This window comes from Hemicordylus capensis, chromosome 1 (assembly GCF_027244095.1).
Source record: "Hemicordylus capensis ecotype Gifberg chromosome 1, rHemCap1.1.pri, whole genome shotgun sequence".
Taxonomy (NCBI): domain Eukaryota; kingdom Metazoa; phylum Chordata; class Lepidosauria; order Squamata; family Cordylidae; genus Hemicordylus; species Hemicordylus capensis.
Window position 1 is genome coordinate 209,788,840 of NC_069657.1, and position 12,148 is coordinate 209,800,987.

The 12,148-nt window shown below is 41.0% G+C and overlaps 1 long non-coding RNA gene across 1 annotated transcript in view; it reads left to right on the top strand.

The window, feature by feature from the left end:
* LOC128340051 (uncharacterized) overlaps nt 1-11,376 on the top strand; it is an 86,328-nt gene extending 74,952 nt beyond the window's left edge. Inside the window, exon 2 of the long non-coding RNA XR_008313426.1 lies at nt 11,102-11,376. This is a non-coding gene — a long non-coding RNA (uncharacterized LOC128340051). The remainder of the gene's footprint in view (nt 1-11,101) is intronic.
* Nucleotides 11,377-12,148: the final 772 nt, after the last annotated feature.

The window sequence follows — 12,148 nt, forward strand, 5'->3', positions numbered from 1 at the left end:
ATTTCGGAAAACTTCTGAGCTGTGAATTCTCATTGTATCATAGCAAATGAGATTTTTTTTCAGTTAGACAATTCTCATGACCCCACTTTCACTTTTTCACACTCTCTGTTACTATGAATAATATGAGGAAGTAATCAATTTAGCACACTTCACCTTATGAAGACAAACCTCATAAAAATAAATTCACCAAAATTCACCCCTCTGCCCAATCACTCTTAAATTGGGGATGGGTGGTAGTGTCCACCCATTAGGCACTATCTACCAGCCCACCCCACTCCTTTGGGGCAGATCCACTTTCTGCCCCCAATCTGCCCCAAAGAAACCAAAACTTCAAATATTCCCAAAAAATCAGCCCTCTGCCCAATCCCCCTGAAATTGGGGTGGTAGCCTCCACCCATTAGGCACTACCACCCCACCCCACTCTTTTGGGGCAGATCCACTTTATGCCCCCAAACTGCCCCAAAGTCACTAAAACTTCAAAAATTCTCAAAAAATCACACCTTTGTCCAAACCCCCTGAAATTGGGGTGGTAGCCTCCACCCATTAGGCACTACCACCCCACCCCACTATTCTGCCCCAGGCCCCACTTTCTGCCCCAATCTGTCCCATCTGCCCCAAAGACATGAAAATTTCAGAAATTTACCAAAAATCAGCCCTTTGCCCAATCCCCCTTAAATTGGGGTGGTAGCCTGCACCCATTAGGCACTACCACCCCACCACACTCCTTTTGCCCATATCCCATGCTATGCCGCCAAACTGCCCCAAAGTCACTAAAACTTCAAAAATTCACCAAAAATCAGGACTTTGCCCAATCCCCCTGAAATTGGGGTGGTAGACTCTACCCTTTGGGCACTACCACCCCACCCCAAAACATTGCCCCTGGGCCCCTTTTTACCCCCCTGAATTGATTCGGATTCAGATTTGGATTAAATCCGAATCCGAACCGAATCAAGGGTGATTCGGGTGACCCAGATTCGGGCACAAAACAGAACAGGGGTGATTCGGTTCGGGTCCGAGCCGAATCACCCAAAAACCCGAATTGCACACCCATATTGTATGATGTTTCCGCCATTGAGTTTGGACTTGAGGATTTTTCTGACTCTCCTGATGTATTCACTTCCAATTTTTCTTTTAACTTCAGTGTGTGCGATGTTATCAGCCTGGAGAATGCCCAAGTATTTGTAAGGTTCTTTCTCTTCCAGGTTCTTGATCTTGCTTCCATTGGGCAGTTCTATTCCTTCTGTTTTTGTTATTTTCCCTCTGTTCATTATTAATGCAGCACACTTGTCTAGTCCAAACTCCATTGCTATATCGCTACTCAATATACGGACAGTGTTTAGCAGTGATTCGATTTCTGACTGGGACTTTCCATACAACTTCAGATCGTCCATGTACAGCAGATGGTTGATTTTACTGGATGTTTTAGATGTTTGGTATCCGAGCCTTGTTTTGTTTAGTATTTGTGAAAGTGGGGTCATGGCGATTACAAACAACAGAGGGGATAGTTGTTTGGAAAATGCCTCTTCTAATGCTAACCTGTCCAAGTGCCTCGCCATTGATTGTTAACTGTGTACTCCACATGCTCATTGCTTTTTTTATAAATATCTGAATGTTTTTACTGACACCAGTTGTTTCTAAACATTTTAGTATCCATGTATGAGGCAATGAATCAAAGGCTCTCTTGTAGTCAATCCATGCAACACTTAGATTGGTTTTTCTTTTCTTGCAGTTTTCTAAAATCATTTTGTCAATCAGCAGCTGGTCTTTTGTGCCTCTGGTGTTCGGGCAATTTCCTTTCTGTTCAACTGGAAGCTGTTTGTTAGTTAATAAGTGTTGCATCACTTCATCTGCTATTATTCCAGTTAATAATTTGAACATGGTTGGCAGGCAGGTTATCGGTCTATAATTACTTGGAACTGCACCTTTTGCTGGGTCTTTCATAATGAGATGAGTTTTCCCAGTTGTTAGCCATTGTTCACTATCACCACCTTTCATAATGTGATTGAACTGTTTTGATAGTTGTTTATGAAGGCTTGTTAGGTGTTTAAGCCAGAAGCCATGCAGTTCATCGTCGCCTGGCGCAGTCCAATTTTTAATTTTCTTTGCTCTTTCACTTATTAATTCTGGTGTTATTATTAGATCTTGCATTTGTTGGTTACATTTTTTGACCTCTTTCATCCAGCCTGCTTTTTTATTATAATCTATCGTATTGTCCCATAATTTCCGCCAGAATTGCACTGTTTCTTCTTTATTTGGTGTTTCTACATTTCTTGCAGTTTCTCCTTCTATGCTTTGGTAGAAACGTCTCTGATTCGACTGGAATTGGAGATTCTGCCTGTGTTGTGTAATTCTGGCTTCATATCTGCTAATCTTCTTTGACACTGCTGTTATTTGCTGCTTTATTAGTTCCAGGACTTCTCTAATTTTCCTTGAATCTAGGTGGTATTTTTGGATCAGATACTGTTTGGTGTTTTCATTCTTCAGCTTCTTGTCTTTCATATCTTTCAATTTACTAGCATCTGATCTAAGCCTGGAGATTTTATTTTCTAATCTAATCTTCCATTTAGGTGATGTACTGCTTTCTTTTTTTACGTCCACTGATCTTATATCCGAGCTCTTGTGTTGTTATTGTTGCTGCACTGTACATTAGCTGGTTTGTTTCTTGCAAATTGTTGGTTGTTATTTCTGCAAGTGCAGCACTGACATCTTTTAATGCCTGAGCAAGTTGTTTTTTGGCAACTGTTTTTAGAGCGGCAAGTCGAACCCTGGTGGTTGTTTGGTTCATGTGCTCAGTTATTTTTTGCTTTAGTTCTTGTTGCTTTTCTGTTAAATGGCATTTGGGTTTTTGAGGTGAAGGCAAAGGGGAGGTTGCCTGGTTTTGATTTTGAAACAGTTCAGCAACGGTGGTATTATTATTATTATTATTATTATTATTATTATTATTATTATTATTATTATTATTTTATTATACTTACACACAGTCTACCAGATGTAATTGACTGCATATGGTACTTTAATTATCGGACCGTTTCCAATGGTCTAGGATAACTAAAGAAGAATTAAAGATATCATCGTAGTATTCACGCTGTCCCAAGTAGTGTGGCCTTCTGTAGTTGATGTGTTGTAATTTTATTGATGCCCACAGTGTCTAGATGGTTTTTCAAGTTCTTTTGGTATTGCACCAAGGACACCAATAACTACTGGCACCACTATTGTTTTCTTTTTCCAGAACCACTCAATTTCAATCTGAAGGTCCTTGTATAAAGTTATTATCTCCAATTGTTTTTCGTTGACTTATTATTATTATTATTGTTGTTGTTGTTGTTATACATATTTATGCCCCACCCCTTCAGTGTACTAGTGCTTGGGGAAGCTTAAAATATTAATAAAATAGATAAAATATAGGATAAAAAATTAATAAGGTTACAAAGTTAAAAGACCAGGCTAATGCCACAATTAAAATAATATGTTGTTTTTAAAAAATGATAAACACTAAGAACCCTACCAGATAAAAGCAGAGAATAAGATATTGAAAAGCCTGTCTAAAAAGATGCATCTCTATTTGCTTCTTAAAGACATGGAGAGAGAGCATGGCAAAACTCTTCCTGGAGGACTTCCAAAGTCAAGGGCCACAACTGAAATAGCAGCCCCCTCTAGATCAATAAAAACCTAAAATTTCATCAGTGCTCCTCTGGGCATTTGAACTGACACTCACACCTTAGAAGAAATATCTTCTACTGTGTGAGCAAGAAGAAAAATGTTGCTTTTAATATGATGTCTGCTATAACATACATGTGTATCACCTAAAAATAAAGGGTGGGGTTTGTTTGTTTTTTCATTTTTACTCATATGCAAATTTCTAAACTCATTAACCAAAACTTTTACAATTAAACCACTAGCATTTATTTAAATTTGCTGGGAGCCCTAATTACTAACTAGAGCAATGTGGAGAGCAATTTTGACATTGATTGTTCCTACATTGCTCAGGTAACACCAGTAGAAAGTAGGTGTCGGTGAGCTGCTTCCCACACCAACATCCCTCTTAACCCTAGGGGCTGTTGATGTTGGTATGGGAAAGAACCATATCATTCACTGGATCCATACAGACCTGTACCAATTATATGACAAAAATAGAATATGACCCAGTCATTTGGTAGCAGTTCTCATACTATGCTGGTAATATAGAGTAGATTTCAGTAGCTATCAGAAATCTAGAGAACTTTGGATGGCAGAATCCTCATGTATGTGGTACTATTCAAGAGGAGAATCATCTTTCTGCATTTCAGCCACCTGTGGACATAATGAAAGCTATTTATCAGCTAAGCAGGTATTTTACCATCTCATAATCCTGCCAGAGTTGCTTCTTTGAGACTGATGTTGAATCAGTCAACATGGGGCTGTCACATCATGGCAATCCATTTATGTACAGCAGATCATCAGGTGGACTACCAGTTTCCACAAATGTCCATAAAAGGCTAGCACTAGGAAAGCCATAAAGTATGCACTGATCCTCAGTTTATTCCACTTACATGGCAGAAACTGCAAATGAAATCATTGCTTTACCTGTGCACACATGTGAATTCTCATCTTTCCCATCCATTTACTGCACTACTTTCTCCTCTCTGTAACTCTGCTCCAGAGAACATTGCTCTCTGTGTATCACTTTAATTTAAACCATGCTTTCTGTAAAGGTTCCATTTTGGAAAAGTTTTTTTAGTCAAGCTTGTGTTTGCTAATTAGGCTCAGATTTTTCTTTCAGGGGGATGGAAATTCTTACTGCTGCTGATCTCATTCTGATAGAGTAACACATTTTCCAACTGAAGATGGATAAAAGGTCTGGGAAATATATAATTGTGCTCATTTTAATTGCTAAGTTGGACATTTTCCTCTGCAAAGAATAAAAAGTGGTTTAAATTAGGAAGAAATTAAAAAACAAGCTGGCGTGAATAGTTCTTTTCAAGCATGATGTGGGGTTTTAAATAAACAATTTTAGCCAGTCTTCTACTTCCCTCGATCCCTTGATCTATCCCTCAAGACAAGGTGCTATAGTGAAAGAACAGTAATATATACAACATTATGAACAATTTAACTTTAGAAGGCCATACTCAATTATCTACTGTTTCTTATTTCCCAATTATATCTGGCACAATACTTTCAACACTTCTCTATACTATTGTTGCTTTCTCCTTCCCTTTCCCCATGTGTGTTATCTATATATTCCTGAATATTTGAAAAAAGTTGTGATGCTTTGAGCTCTCTTTAAGGACAATCCATCTTAAATTCATGAACAATGTGATTTATTTGAGACTGCCTCCAGGTTTCAGAGGGCCAGTCAGCAAACTTCCAGTCTGCACTTCAGATTCCATATAAAATCTGAAGTGTGCACTTCAGATTCAATATAAAATATTACTAGAGGCAAGAATGACCAGGATATATCACCAACACACCACAAAACCAAGGATAGGATCAACTTCTCAAACTTTACAGTGAAGAAGCTGTTACGCTCATTCTTTTGACTATAACAGGGGTGGGGGCAGGGCCGGACTGGGGGCACTGAGAGGGCAGTGGAATGTATGTGGGGAGGGTGCCGGGTTTTGAGCAGAATGGGTAATTAAGGGTGGAAATCGGGGCACAGGGGTGCCCTGCGGGTGAGACACACTGGGAATATGCCATGTTGGGCCAGTCCGAGCCTGGGTGAGGGGGAGGCAGGATTAAACCTACCTTCTCCACAGATGAGCAAGTAGCTGCTCTTCCGTGTACCGTCACGCACCCACACAATCCACGCTGCTCCCAGCAGCTCAGATTGCTGGAGGCCGGGAAAATGAGTCCTGGCTTCCAGGCATCCCATAATGCACCATGTGATGAGTGTGGTGCATTGGCAGATTCTGCCATGAGTTGGGAACTCTAGGTGCCTGACTCTGTGTGTGACACATGTGATCCCGAAACTGGGTTTGAGGGCATGTTCATGCCATCTAACTGCAGTTAAGGGCCGAGTTCAAAAATTAGGCGAGTGGGAGCGGAAGCACCAGGATCAGGGGCGATCCCAGCATTCTACATAAGCAGCCCAACCCTGGCTGGGCTGCCTAGCCTGGGCTGGGCTGCTCAAGCGAATTTCCTCATTGTCAAACACTCACACTAAAGAAGGTAGGCTCAACCCTCCCTCCTCACCCCACCCCCCTCACCCCACCCCCACCCCCCTCCCCAGCCCTTTTATGGTCATGAGAGTGACCTTATTATGTTACAATGTATACAAAGGATTTTTTAAAAAAAATATGGTGTAATGAAGTGGCTGCCTCACACTATTATTTGATTCACTTCAGAATACACAAAAGGGGGCTGATACTAGGACCCGCTTGGTTGTCATCAATGCAAAGGATAGAGGTGCCACTCGAGTTATTTTATTTACACAAGGCACAGATGTTTTAGTCCATGTTGTGAGATGGTACCCCAGCCTACCATCTGATCCTTTTTCCATGCTTCCATGATTCTTTTTCCATGCTTCTTCAGAAGAATTTGTTCTACTCACTGAAACCATTAAGAGCTTCTGCCCTGCCCAGTTCCCATACTCTGTCAGCTATCTGTACCTTGTTAGGAAGGGAAAGGTTATCTTACTGGAAGGCACTTAGTTCAACAACAAAGAGACACCCATTGCCCTTAAGACACCCGGAACACAGGTCACAATGTCTGAAGCATTGTGAGTGAACTGGAAGCATTCTAATGCTAAGTTTATAATGTCAGCAAAAATATACTTGCAGAAATACACAGGTGGATGTTTGTTAAAAATCAGATCCATGGAGAAAAATTGCCTGCAGTAAGAGCTACACTTAGACCAGCAACAATCAAACACCACCAGTGTTATGCTAGCGTGATATACAGAAACATTTCCATCTTCAGTAGCACAGGTAGATAAAATTTCATGGCAAACATATTATGCCTGCCATGTGTGATATTACATGCACTCTGAATCAATTTTGCCATTCATCAAATGCTCATGTGCTGAGAAAAACTTCTGTCCGCCCTGCAGATTATTTGCCTACAACCAGGGCTGGCCCTAGGATAAATAGTGTCTGGGCAAGGATGCTCCCCCCACCCAACTGTTAGCTTATCAGTGTTGCCAAGTTGTGTGGTTTGTGCAAACTCAGTTCAGTACCCAATTCAGGCAGGCGCCCTGAGCAAATGCCCAGATTGCCCACCTGTAATGCCAACACTGAAGAGAAGATGAACTCCTTTGTATAACGTGTTTCCCCAAGGAAGTTACCAAAGGTCACGTCGTGAGTTGTTTGTTATTTCTCTATGTAAACCGCTTTGGAAACGTTTGTTTAAAAGTGGAATATAAATATATGTTGTTGTTGTTGTTGTTGTTGTGACATGGGACAGGATTATAAAGCTCATTCTTTTTTTAAAAAATGTTTTATGTTATATTTTGCTAACATAAGTAAAGTTTCTAGTTTGAATTGCCAGCCTTCCATAATTGGCCTGTAGTGAGTCCCCGAGAACCAGCATCAATTTCCAGATGATGACTGAAAGCAATCCTAGGTATTTTATTGGCTTGCTGTTGGAGAAAAGATTGGTACAAAAATATTTGAGTCACTATAGTCAGAGTTGGCAGTCCTATTTTGGGTATGTGTGTGCATGTGGTTGCACTCTGCACTCTTGTGAAAAAGTTCCCAATTGAAATAAATGAAGCATGCCAGAGTTGTCCAATTATTGTACAAGTGCAAGCACGTTTTATTATATGCACTCCACAAATCATACAGCAGTCACAGTCATAATGATTTCTGGAGGTCATTCACACAGTCAAAACCTGTGTTCTACCCAAGTTTGGGAACTGTATGTGCTCCCAATTTTTGGTTGTGTGGTAGCAAGGTAGGAGAAAAACTAGGTTAGCATTTCCTCCTACCTTGCTTCCACGCAATTACTTCTACCCAGGTTTTCCTCTTATGTTGCTTCCACATGATAAAAAATTGGGAGCACAGAGAGCTCCCAAACCCAGGTAGAACACAGTTTTTGATTTTGTGAATGACCTTCAGGAGTTCTGGCCTGTTTTGTTGGAAGCACCAGGAGCCATTAATCTTCTTGCCTACATGAATCAGTGAGGAGAGAAAGTGGCTAATATATGGATAAACTGTGTGCAGCTATTTAACAATGATATTGAGCATTTTTAGATCTTGCACAAGAATATGTCATTGACTTTGTTTTATATAGAGTGAGGGGAGGTGCTAGTAATGTGTGAAAAATCACTTCCAAGTGACAAAGAACAATACAGTTTTAATCGTCCCTGATGAACAGTTTCATATAGTCAGACATCTGTCACTTGTTCCACTTAGGGCATATTTTGTGCTCATTTTAAGTTTCCATGGTAGTTTCAGTAACACAAATAAAATCTTTCTTTAACTTCTGGAATTCTGTTGAGCGGAGAATGGATGATGAATATAAGCCAAGTATTTATCTGAACTGCTTGGCAGAAGGAGATATGTGTCTACAGACACTTCAGAGTTATCAGTCCAATAAAATATTCAACTTCTTCACAAGGAATTTTGATGTATCACTTGTACAGGTCAGAATTGTTGCAGAATTGTTGCAGCTGTTATTAAAGTAACAGCTTTGACAAGAAGAAAGCCATCAGAAAATTGTCACCAGTTTCAGAAGGTTTGTGGCATCCTCCACAAACTTTCTGGTATGCATAGCTGTCTTCAGTTGTGAAATCAGATGGAAGCTGTTGTGAGTGTGTGTGTGTCCAGTCTTTATTGTAAGATATTTTGTATAACCACAATTATAGGCTGTTTGGAATCTCAGGGTGTTTTCTCACCTGTCTATATAAACAACAAAGAATTTCAAATTATGCCAGTTAGACCCTTTTCTTCACCATGTGTGGTTCATCATCACAATGTTCCATAGAACTGCAAAGTCTATCAACTTCTTCATGGTACTGATCACAATCTTGCTGTTTTGTTTAGTTTTTAGTTTTTTTATTAAACCACTTCCAATTAATTCAAATCAACAGTTCAATACAAATCAATATAGCATACTTATAATATAAGCCAACAAAACTATATAGATATTATCAGACCACTACTAGAAATAAAATTACTATTTTAAACATATCAAAGTACTCATAGCTTCCATGCTTCATGAATGAAGTCAAAATTGCCTCAGTTACACTCTAAATAAAAGATATATTTTTTTCAAGATGCGATAAAATTGTGATTCTTTTCTCTGGTTTTTCATTATCTTCAGCTTATCTGAATTTTTTTCTAAAATTGCCCATGACCATACTTTATTGTACCATCTCTCCACATTTAGGTTGTCTAGTAGTTTCCATTGTTGTGCCATAATTGCTTTAGCAACCAGGATTAAAAAGTAATTCTTTACCTTCAACTTTAGAATTATTTCATGTAAAAATATGTGATAAAGTCAAGTCTGGAGAATAATCTACTCTTCAGTTCATTATATTACTAATTTCAAGAAATAATTTCTCCAAATATGGTTTAATTTTCTCACATGTCCACCACATATGGTAAATATGTACCTTTCAGTTACAACTCCTCCAACATTGTATAGAATGTTGTTGAATCGAGCTAATGCTGAAGGTGTTAGATACCAGGGGAGTGCAATTCGGATTTTCGGTGTTTCGATTCGGATCCGAATCGAAACACCCCCGATTTGTTTTGGATCCGAATCTGGCCCATCCGAATCACCCCCAATTCGATTCTGATCCGAATTAATCTGAATCTGAATTGATTCAGATTAAAAATGGGTCCCAGGGGCAAAATAGTGGGGTGGGGTGGTAGTGTCTAATGGGTGGAAGCTGCCACCCAAATTGAAGAGGGATTGGCCAAAGGGCTCATTTTTGGTGATTTTTTGAAGTTTTAGTGTCTTTGGGGCAGATTGGGGGCATGACGTGGGATCTGGGCCAAAAGAGTGGGGTTTAGTGGTAGTGCCCAATTGGTGGAGGCTACCACCCCAATTTCAGTGTGATTGGGCAGAGGGCTGATTTTTGGTGAATTTCTGAAGTTTATGCGTTTTTAAGGTTTCCCCCATTAGGTATAATGGAGGGTGTATCGCTTCACGTTGGGGGGGAAAGGGGAGGTCTAGAGCAGTGTGGGGTTGGTGGTAGTGCAGGGTAGGGGCAAGGAAGCTACCTGGAATTTTTTCAAAGGATTTGGGCAGATTGCTGATTTTTGGTGAATTTCTGAAGTTTACGCGTTTTTAAGGTTTTTCCTCATAAGGTGTAATGGAGCTTTCAGCAGCCCCATAAGTGCACTTGGGAGGTGCTGGGGTTGCCCAGAGCGAGTGGTGGTGTAGTGCACATTGGGTGCCAACCATCCCCATGGGTTTCTAACCCATGGGGTAGGTTCAGGGTTCTGTTGTTTCTGTTGTGTAGATTCTATGATAGCAAATGAGAGTGGATTCATGGTGTCTCATTGAAAATCTCATTTGCTGTCATAGAATCCACACTCAGAACACCCCAGAAGCAACAAAACTCCAGCAAATGAAATCACCAAAAATCAGCCCTCTGTCCAAATCCTTTGAAAAAATTCAGGTATCTTCCTTGCCCCTACTCTGAACTACCACCAACCCCACACCGCTCTAGGCCACCCCTTTCCCCCCGACATGAAGCAATACACCCTCCATTATACCTAATGGGGGAAAACCTTAAAAACGCGTAAACTTCAGAAATTCACCAAAAATCAGCCCTTTGCCCAATCACTCTGCAATTGGGGTGGTAGCCTCCACCCATTGGGCACTACCACCCCACCCCACTCTTTTGGCCCAGATCCCATGTTATGGCCCCAATCTGCCCCAAAGACACTAAAACTTCAAAGATTCACCAAAAATCAGCCCTCTGCCCAATCCCCCTGAAACCTGGGTGATAGCCTCCACCCATTGGGCACTACCACCCCACCCCACTCTTCTGCCCCAGATCCCACTTTCTGCTGCCAAGACACCAACACTTCAGGAATTCACCAAAAAGGTTTCCAAAAGCAAGTATGATGATGTCACACAGATGCAGCAGTAGAGCAGAAGACGAGGTAGGCCCTAGGTCCAACAACAGTGCCCTGCCCTGACCCTCTTCCAAACATTTTTTTGTCCACCACAGTCAACAGAGAGGCACAGCCAGGAACACGCATTCGGTGAGGAGGACGCAAAACAACATTCTGCAAGTGGAGCACTGAGGCTTGGCACGGGGCCTCCTCCCAGTGCCCACACAACTTTGAAGAGTGATGAATTGATGATGATGGCAGACAACAATGGCAGTACACACACACGTTTTTGGCACATTTATTTTCCGCAACCTGTGGCATGTGATCACTGTGCAGTGCACAACTATGTAGAGGCAAGCAATCTTTGAATTAAAATGCTGACAACTCACAATATGACCCAATCTTCATTGCAAAAAATAAAAATAAATCCCCCACATGCGCACAGACACAGTGAATTGCACCTGTCCTGTCCTTTGCCCACATCACACCATGATAAGAGGTCTCTCCAAAAAAGCCAACTAGAATTGGCAGGCATTTTGGGATTGCATTCCAATGCATACTGCTGGGGCTGGGGAGAAAGACTGTGCAGTCACATGACACATTACTAGTAGTAGTTACTACTATTACCTGTGTGCGGGCGTGCCCGCTCTGCGAGAGGGTTAGTGTATTCAGGGCTGAAAAATTGGCTGTGTCACCTCAGGTTGTGATGTGTGCTCTCTCTGTCTGCATGAGACACATTTGTGAGGGCTGCACCAGCATCAAGCTCATCATTGGTAACACAGCTTTGGGGGGTGGGGTGGGGTGCATGTGTGTATGTGCTGCTGCTTCAGTCACAGTACTCCTCATGGGCTGAAAAAACAAGCAAAACATATAAGTAATTAAAGTCTCAGACAGCAGCAGACAATGTTGCTGACAAGTTAAGTAATCCAAGCCACATTTTTGAATAGAGAAAAGCATGAACATCAGCAAATCAAAATCAGAATCACATTACATTGAAAAATGCATCAGACAGACATTTAGAATTCAGCATCAATTCAGTTGTTCACAATAGTTGGAAAGAAGCAATTGATAGTTTGGGGACAAGCACAAGAAGCAGGCAAGCAAAGCTAGCAAACCCTCTCTGTGACAGTGTTCCCCCCCACTCGTGTGTGTGTGTGATGTAA